The sequence below is a fragment of the Rhipicephalus microplus genome, unplaced genomic scaffold (genome assembly GCF_043290135.1).
Source record: "Rhipicephalus microplus isolate Deutch F79 unplaced genomic scaffold, USDA_Rmic scaffold_376, whole genome shotgun sequence".
NCBI lineage: Eukaryota > Metazoa > Arthropoda > Arachnida > Ixodida > Ixodidae > Rhipicephalus > Rhipicephalus microplus.
In genome coordinates, this window is record NW_027464940.1 from 5517 (window position 1) to 13035 (window position 7519).

General features: G+C 47.9%; 1 long non-coding RNA gene across 1 annotated transcript; it reads right to left on the reverse strand.

Moving 5' to 3' along the window:
* Positions 1–324: 324 nt before the first annotated feature.
* Positions 325–6672, reverse strand: LOC142794133 (uncharacterized). The gene is made up of 2 exons (XR_012892096.1): positions 6409–6672; positions 325–585 (listed from the first exon to the last, which is right to left on the reverse strand). It is a non-coding gene; the product is annotated as an uncharacterized LOC142794133 (long non-coding RNA).
* Positions 6673–7519: the final 847 nt, after the last annotated feature.

Sequence of the window (7519 nt, forward strand, 5' to 3'; positions counted from 1 at the left end):
ATTTCCGGAGCCCTCCACTTCAACGTCTCTCTTAATGATCTCGTGGTTTCGGGGCGTAAAACCTTGACAGTTATTAGAGAATCTTAGTTCAGCGTACGTAAGGCTGTACGTCTGCCACGTGCTACGCGCTGCGTACGCTACGGTTAAGGCTGCTTCCTATACAGCATTAATTTACCGCGCGCAACATCTGAAACGTGTACTGCACCTGGGCCATCAACAGGCCTGCTTTTGAGTAGACTGTATATGCTACTTTTAGGTAGCAGAGTTGCGCATATAGGTCAGACGTCTTGCCCGCCGAGACGTCCATGTCATGCAGGAGAGAAAGAGAGAGAATAAACATTTATTAATAACAAATGCACACTGAGCCTTCTTTGGGTGGGGCCCTCAGTCCAGGGCTCCATCGCCTTGCGCAACCCTGCGAGCCCGCTGGACCCGCTGCTGCTGTTCCTGCCGGCGTAAGCTGAGCAGTGCAGACTCCCGTGCAGGAAAGCCACCCCTTCCGAATGTAGGAGCCGGTGAAGCCGAGCGGCTCCTTCGTGCGTTTTCTCGCTCGTTCGTAACTCGTCGCTGACGCAATGACTTTTGCTTCGGAAAAAAAAAAAGAACAAAAAGGAAGGAAAACTTGATTAAACAGCGGTATTTTTTTTGTTAACAAGCTAGATAATTTTGTATTAAATAGCAAACGGTATCCTTTACTTAATATGTCGAGAATCGGGTACACGATTCGTTACAACTTGATTTCCGCACAAAGCTCCTTTCACGTAGTTTGTCGCGTCTCTATTAAAACTAAACCTCTTTATGATGAAAGGGGGTTACCGCCGGTTGCCGCGACTGCAGTTACAAGGTGAGTAAGCAAACACATGCACTCCTGTGCCGCCTCACAAGCGCCACACACACACACACACACACACACACACACACACACACACACACACACACACACACACGCACACACACACACAATATATATATATATATATATATATATATATATATATATATATATATATATATATATATATATATATATATATATATATATATATATATATATATATATATATATATATATATATATATATATATTGTCGCGGGAATGGGTAGCAGTGTGTGTGTGTGTGTGTTATTCTTTCTCTCCCGAACAAGTGACAGTTGTTACTGGTGTATCAACCTGTACACGCGCGAGCCGCGCGTTACCGCCGCTTCTCTCTATGCGCGTATACTTCGTAGTTTTGAGGAAGCAAACTGCTGCACCGGGTTCGTATTTTTTTCCTGGTGCGGCGTGTTTCGTCAGTCGAAAGATGGGTCGTCAGATTTGTACGGCGTGACGCAACCACGTGAAAGAAAGGAAAAAAAAAAAAGAAAGTGGTTGCCAGAAAGCAGTTCCAGGAAAGCGCGGTGGCGCAAGTTCGCGATATTATAGATAGATAGAGCCGTCTCTATACAAAATCCGCCCTCACTTGGCTCGCCCGTTCTGCAGCGGCCACATTGAACGGTGTTTCGGGCCGCTGCCTCATGCTGGATTCCGTGTTTTTGATTCCGTAGATATCACTTTAAATGTTGATACTATGAAGTCTTGGTTAGGATTACCTTATTAGGCCCGAGGAACCGGCAGCCGACAGCTACGATGAATGAGCCAAGATGATGATGATACGCGACAACGATGAGGATGCATGAGCAACACATGATAATGATGATAATGTACCGGTGAAGAGGATGCGTATACTAAATGCCCACAATACTTCAATTTTTTTTAACGCGGTGTCCTTTCCTTCCTTCTTTCCTTCGTCTTTGTTTTTGTTGTTTGGCTTCATTAGTGAGGCCGTTAACAGAACTTCGGTGCGTTCTTTCGTCTACCGCTTTCTACTGCACTAAAATAACATTCTAAATAAAAGAAAGAAAGTAAGTGGAAACCCTTCTTGCTTGTTCCAATTATCCGTCCTTTCTGCTACTCATACGTGACCTCCGAAATCATGTGACCATGGCCTCCGTTAATCCGCATGCCCATGTGCGCCGTGTCTAAACTTCTGTCGTCGAGCATAAATGGGTAGGGATGGTGTCGCCACCGGTGCTTACTTCATGTGCATTTTCTGACCTTAACGAGCGCCTTTTTGCGGTCTGTAGGAGTGACCTTTCTTTCTTGGTTTTATACCCTATGTAACATTCACTTCATACGCGTATAACAGCAAATCTCTTATATATATATATATATATATATATATATATATATATATATATATATATATATAGAGAGAGAGAGAGAGAGAGAGAGAGAGAGTGTTCTGGGAGCCGATGGAATGACAGGTATACGAGACTATATGTTTCGTATACCTGCCGAAAGCCTCCGTGATCAAGAGGTGTTTCTCGACTTTCCCGCTAGGGTAAGGGCGCAAGTGCCGGCCGTGGCATCCTAATGTTGAAAAAAAAAATGGGTTGCTAAAATGTCAATGCATTGGGTGGGCTGTCTGATTCGTACTTGACAGTGCGTTTAACCGATGCCACAGGGTAGCTTGAGCTAATAATCTAATGCAATGGTTTGCACGGGGTGACGAAACGAATTTCGTTCGGCGTTGGCTCAGTATCGGCGCGGTGGTTTCGATTTCGTGTACGTCGTCTTATGACGGTCAGCCCGGCTTATGTACTGTGTGTATGGTTCGCCTAGGCGTTGGCGCGACTGCTTTTATCTTGCGGGTTAAAGCGACCACAAGTCAACAGCGAAATCCTTGCATCGGCGTTGGGTGTGTGTACGTACGATGGAAGTCCGGCGGCTGCGTTCGTCGTTTCGTAACGCCTCTCGAAGGAGACGACACAGCAGCTTCGCGCAGCCGAGACCATCTCGGACGGGTTTCGCCGTCGACATTTTTTTTTACTTTTATTATTGGGATTACTACGGCTCGCCTTAATTTCCCTCTTATCTGAAACGTCCGTGACCAGCGCGCATAGCTGCGGCTGCTTACACTTAGAAAAGAAAGAATATAGTTATAGAAACCAACAGGTGATGAAGGAAGGACTTGATAGTAGGCGTAATTATGACATAAAAAGACGAGCCTGGAGTAGAGTGCCTAATTAGGAGTAACGCGGCACGCATGCTTTATACGAGAGGCGATAGGAAAAGGAGGAGGAGGAGAAAGAAAAAAGTCATTCTTCCGAGGAGAAGGAAAAGGTATTCGGCGTTCCGCCGCGCTGCTACTCGACGCCACCGTCTCCGTCGACCTTCCTCTGTGGGGCACGTTTCGTCGCACTCTTAATACTTTCCTCCGCCGTCGCTCCCGTATTTTGTTATGCTCTCACCCTCCACAACAATATAGACATGCCCACTAGATTAGGTAATAGTGTAGCTAAAGATACATCTCCCGATCTTACACTCAGCCATCGCGTTCACTTTGTCACATGGACCAACCTGAACATTAACTTCGGTAGTGACCACTACATTATTCAAACTACCATACACTTCCGACACAAACCTTTAGCTCCCAAGCGCCTGAGCCTTATTAACTGGAACAAGTTTCGCGAGGCCCGTCACTGCTCGGCGCCTACTGAGATAGATGATATCTCGGAATGGGTACAGCAATTGCACACTGACACAAAAACGCATACCACCATGTTACCACCTGATACGCCTTTTACAATAGTTGACACCCGACTTCTTCACATGTGGGAAGCTAAGCAATCTCTCCTCAAACGCTGGAAGAAGAGGCGACACAATCGCCGACTGAGACTGAGAATTGCGAGACTCGATTTGCAAATTCAGGACTATGCCATACAGCTTGCTTGTCAACAATGGACCCAGAAATGCGAAAGCATGCATGGCCACCTAGACAGCAAGATGACATGGCAGCTCCTGCGGCATTTATTAGACCCTACCATATCACGTACCGCAAATAATCATCACATTAACAAACTACTTCACTCGCACAAAGGTAACTTAAACACTCTTTTTAATGATCTTCGTGACAAACACCTACCCAGCGCGTATCGATACGATGCACCTGACTATATCGGACAACCAAATGATGATCTCAGTAGCCCCATAACGGAGGCTGAGGTTAGACACGCGCTTGCGAACCTTCGCACCTCATCTGCACCAGGCCCTGACCTCGTCAATAATAAACTTCTCCGCAACTTAGATGAAAACTCAATTATAGCCCTCACTAAATTTTTTAACCACTGCTTCGACACTTCTACCTTGCCGGCTGCGTGGAAGGACGCCAGAGTTATTTTCATACCAAAACCTGGTAAGCCCATAAACACAGCCAACCTACGTCCGATTTCCCTCACTTCATGCATCGGAAAAACACTTGAACATGTAATCCTCAACCGCCTTAGCAAATTTATAGAAGAACACAACTTATACCCTCACGAAATGATAGGCTTCCGTAAATCCCTTTCCAGTCAAGATGTCATGCTTCGACTGAAGCATGACATCATTATCCCTAACTCTAGCCTCGATACTCAAGCAATTCTCAGTCTCGATCTCCATGGGGCTTTTAACAACGTCAGCCACACTGCCATATTGAGTGAACTGAGCGCTATAGGCGTTGGTAAAAAGATTCATGATTACATATCTGCGTTCCTTTCGAACCGTACGGCAACTATTTACATTGGGTCTGAACACTCTTGTTCTTACTCCTTGGGGAGTTTCGGCACACCTCAAGGATCAGTGTTATCACCTTTCCTTTTTAACATCGCGATGATGCCGCTGGCTCGAACGCTGAGATCCATATCAGATCTCAAATTTTCACTTTATGCAGATGATATTACCCTCTGGATGACAGGCGGCTCCGATGGTCACATTCAGGAAACTCTGCAGACTGCTGCTGACAGGGTGGTGGTTTGTGCGGGTAACATGAATCTGACCTGTTCACCCACTAAATCTGAACTGCTCCTCCTTCCTGCCCATCGGGGCTCTGAAAAGCACATCTCTGATATACAAATAACACTGAACAATACACCCGTGCCTAAAGTTGACAGACTCAGGGTGCTTGGACTACACATACAACGAAATCGACTAAACACACACACCATTAAAGCACTTCAAACAACTGTGGACCACACTCTACGCCTTATAGGCAGGATATCTAATAAGCATGGCGGGCTACGAGAGGCAGAGCTCCTCCGCCTCATCCAAGCCTTCGTCCTCAATAAAGTGACTTATTCTCTCCCTTATCTGTTCCTTCTGAGAAGAGAACAAAATAACGTAGACACTTTGTTACGTAAAATCTACAAATTCGCTCTCGGAGTCCCCATTCGAACGTCCACCGCACGGCTCATGGAGACAGGCACATTGAACACCTTAACTGAACTTATTGAAGCACACTTAACTTCACAATATGCTCGTCTTTCCAACACACAGACCGGAAGATACATACTCGATACCCTCAGTATCAGGCCAACTCCAACCACTAACGCCAAACACACTATTCCGCGTGAAATACACAAGAATCTACTCATTCCGCCGCTCCCTAAAAACATGCACCCTGTGCACCACGAGCAACGTCGACGACAGCGTGCAAAAACTCTCGAAAAACGATTTTCTACTTCTAAAGAAGTGCTCTACGTTGACGCTGCCGAATACAGTACTCGTCCTTTTTTCGCCCTCTCAGTTGTGAATTCGCTAGGTCAGATATCTGCTGCTGCTTCTATTTCTGCTTCCTCTTCTGAGGAGGCGGAAGAAGCAGCCATAGCTCTGGCCCTTACAGTTCCAAATTATTCACTTATTATTAGTGATTCAAAAACTGCCATCTACAATTTTGGAGCGGGTAGGGTGTCCAAAACAGCCCTCTCCCTCCTTTTGGCCCATCCCCCGCAACAAGACACGGCTTTAATATGGACTCCCGCGCACGCGGGCCTTGCCGGTAACGAGGCGGCTCACGCCAGCGCCCGAGGATTTACGTTCCGGGCGCAGGCGCTGGAAGAGCCAGGCCCCGTTTCGACAACGGCACCGTTTGCTGCGCGGGATCGCCTTTTAACATTTCACGACATCTGTAGTCACTACCGCCTTGGTCGTTTATCCTTACCGCCGCTAACGTCGAAATCCATACGAAGGCGCGAAGTACTGTGGCGACAGCTGCAGACTCACACCTTTCCTTCTCCTTACATTCTTCACCTCATGTACCCTTCTCTTTACCCGTCCTCCTCCTGTAAATATTGCTCCGCACAGAAAGCAAATCTTAATCATATCATGTGGGGGTGCCCTAAGCACCCCCCTCCACCGTCCCTTCGAAAACTAATTAGTAATGAGGAGCAGTGGGAGGCTGCCATGCGCAGCTTGAAACCCGACGTCCAGGAGGCCATCCTGGGTTGGGCAGAGAGGGTTGCGGAGGACTATCGAGCGTAGCAATCTCTCCTCATCTCTCTTCCATTGCACCTTTCCTTTACAAAGGAAAAATAAAGTTTATACCTACCTACCTTGTTATGCTCGTCGTCGCGCCGTCGAGGTTTTATTAGTCTGCGCGGAGGGAGGGGAGAGAGACGCCCGTGGCGGCTGTGAATGGGCGAGAGTGTTTTTTCAATCTGGGCGCGCGATCGCGTATTCGACGCGGTCGCCCCCGCCGCGAGGCAGGGAGGACGCGGCGGCATCTGCAGGCGCGCTGCTTCCCGCGCCGCCCGTGTCCTCGGTGCGCTATCACGCGCCGCGCACGTGTGTTTGTTGCAGCCAGCACCGCCGGATGTCGTCGCCGTATAGTGGCAGCTCTCGCGTGCTCTCGCTCGTTTACGCGTGATCTCGCAGATCGCGCGCGGGGTTCGCATAGAGTTTCTCGAAATTAGAGAGTTTTAGTACTGCGGAATGGTGCTACGTACGCATCACGCAAGCGCCTTGCGTTACGTGGCGTCGTTTGCCGCTAATCGGCTTTTAGTACGCCGTAGTACCCGCGTACGTAACGAGCGTGAAGCGTGTTGCGTCATCTGGTAGATCAAAATAGAAGTACGTGTTGTTGACAGCCAATGTGAGCCAATCGAATCGTTATAGCCAGATTATGGCCATATTTTAAGCCACAGAGCCGGTCGGTGCTTGCCTTCGATGCCGCCATTTTGCAAAACGAAGTCTCGCGCTGTCGCGAATTTGTTCGTGTGCGGCGCGATCACCTCATACGTACGCGCGCACGCATCTCATGCGTGCGCACGTAGCAGCTGCGTACGTAACGCGATACGTGCGCGTTGCGGTCTGCGCATGCGCACTGCGCAGAACGTGGCGTCCTTACGTACGCAACGCCGCCACGTACGCAGCGTACGCAGTACTAAAACTCTCTATTAACTAGAGGGCACTCTGGCGCTGCGATCGTTCAGCGACCGTGGGAATGATGGGTATAGTACACACATTTGCCTAGTCTTCGTACTTGCGGGCAGCGAATCGTACTTGCGGCTTTGTTTATTGCTGTGTTTCGGTTTTTGTTTTTCAAAGAAAGAACGATCCCTTTTTGAACTTAGGGACTCGATTCGAAATAGCAAGCTTAACAGAATAAGGTTGTGAAGCCCAAACGGTGAACGTTTGCTAATTTTTGTTTTCGTGAAAAAAAAA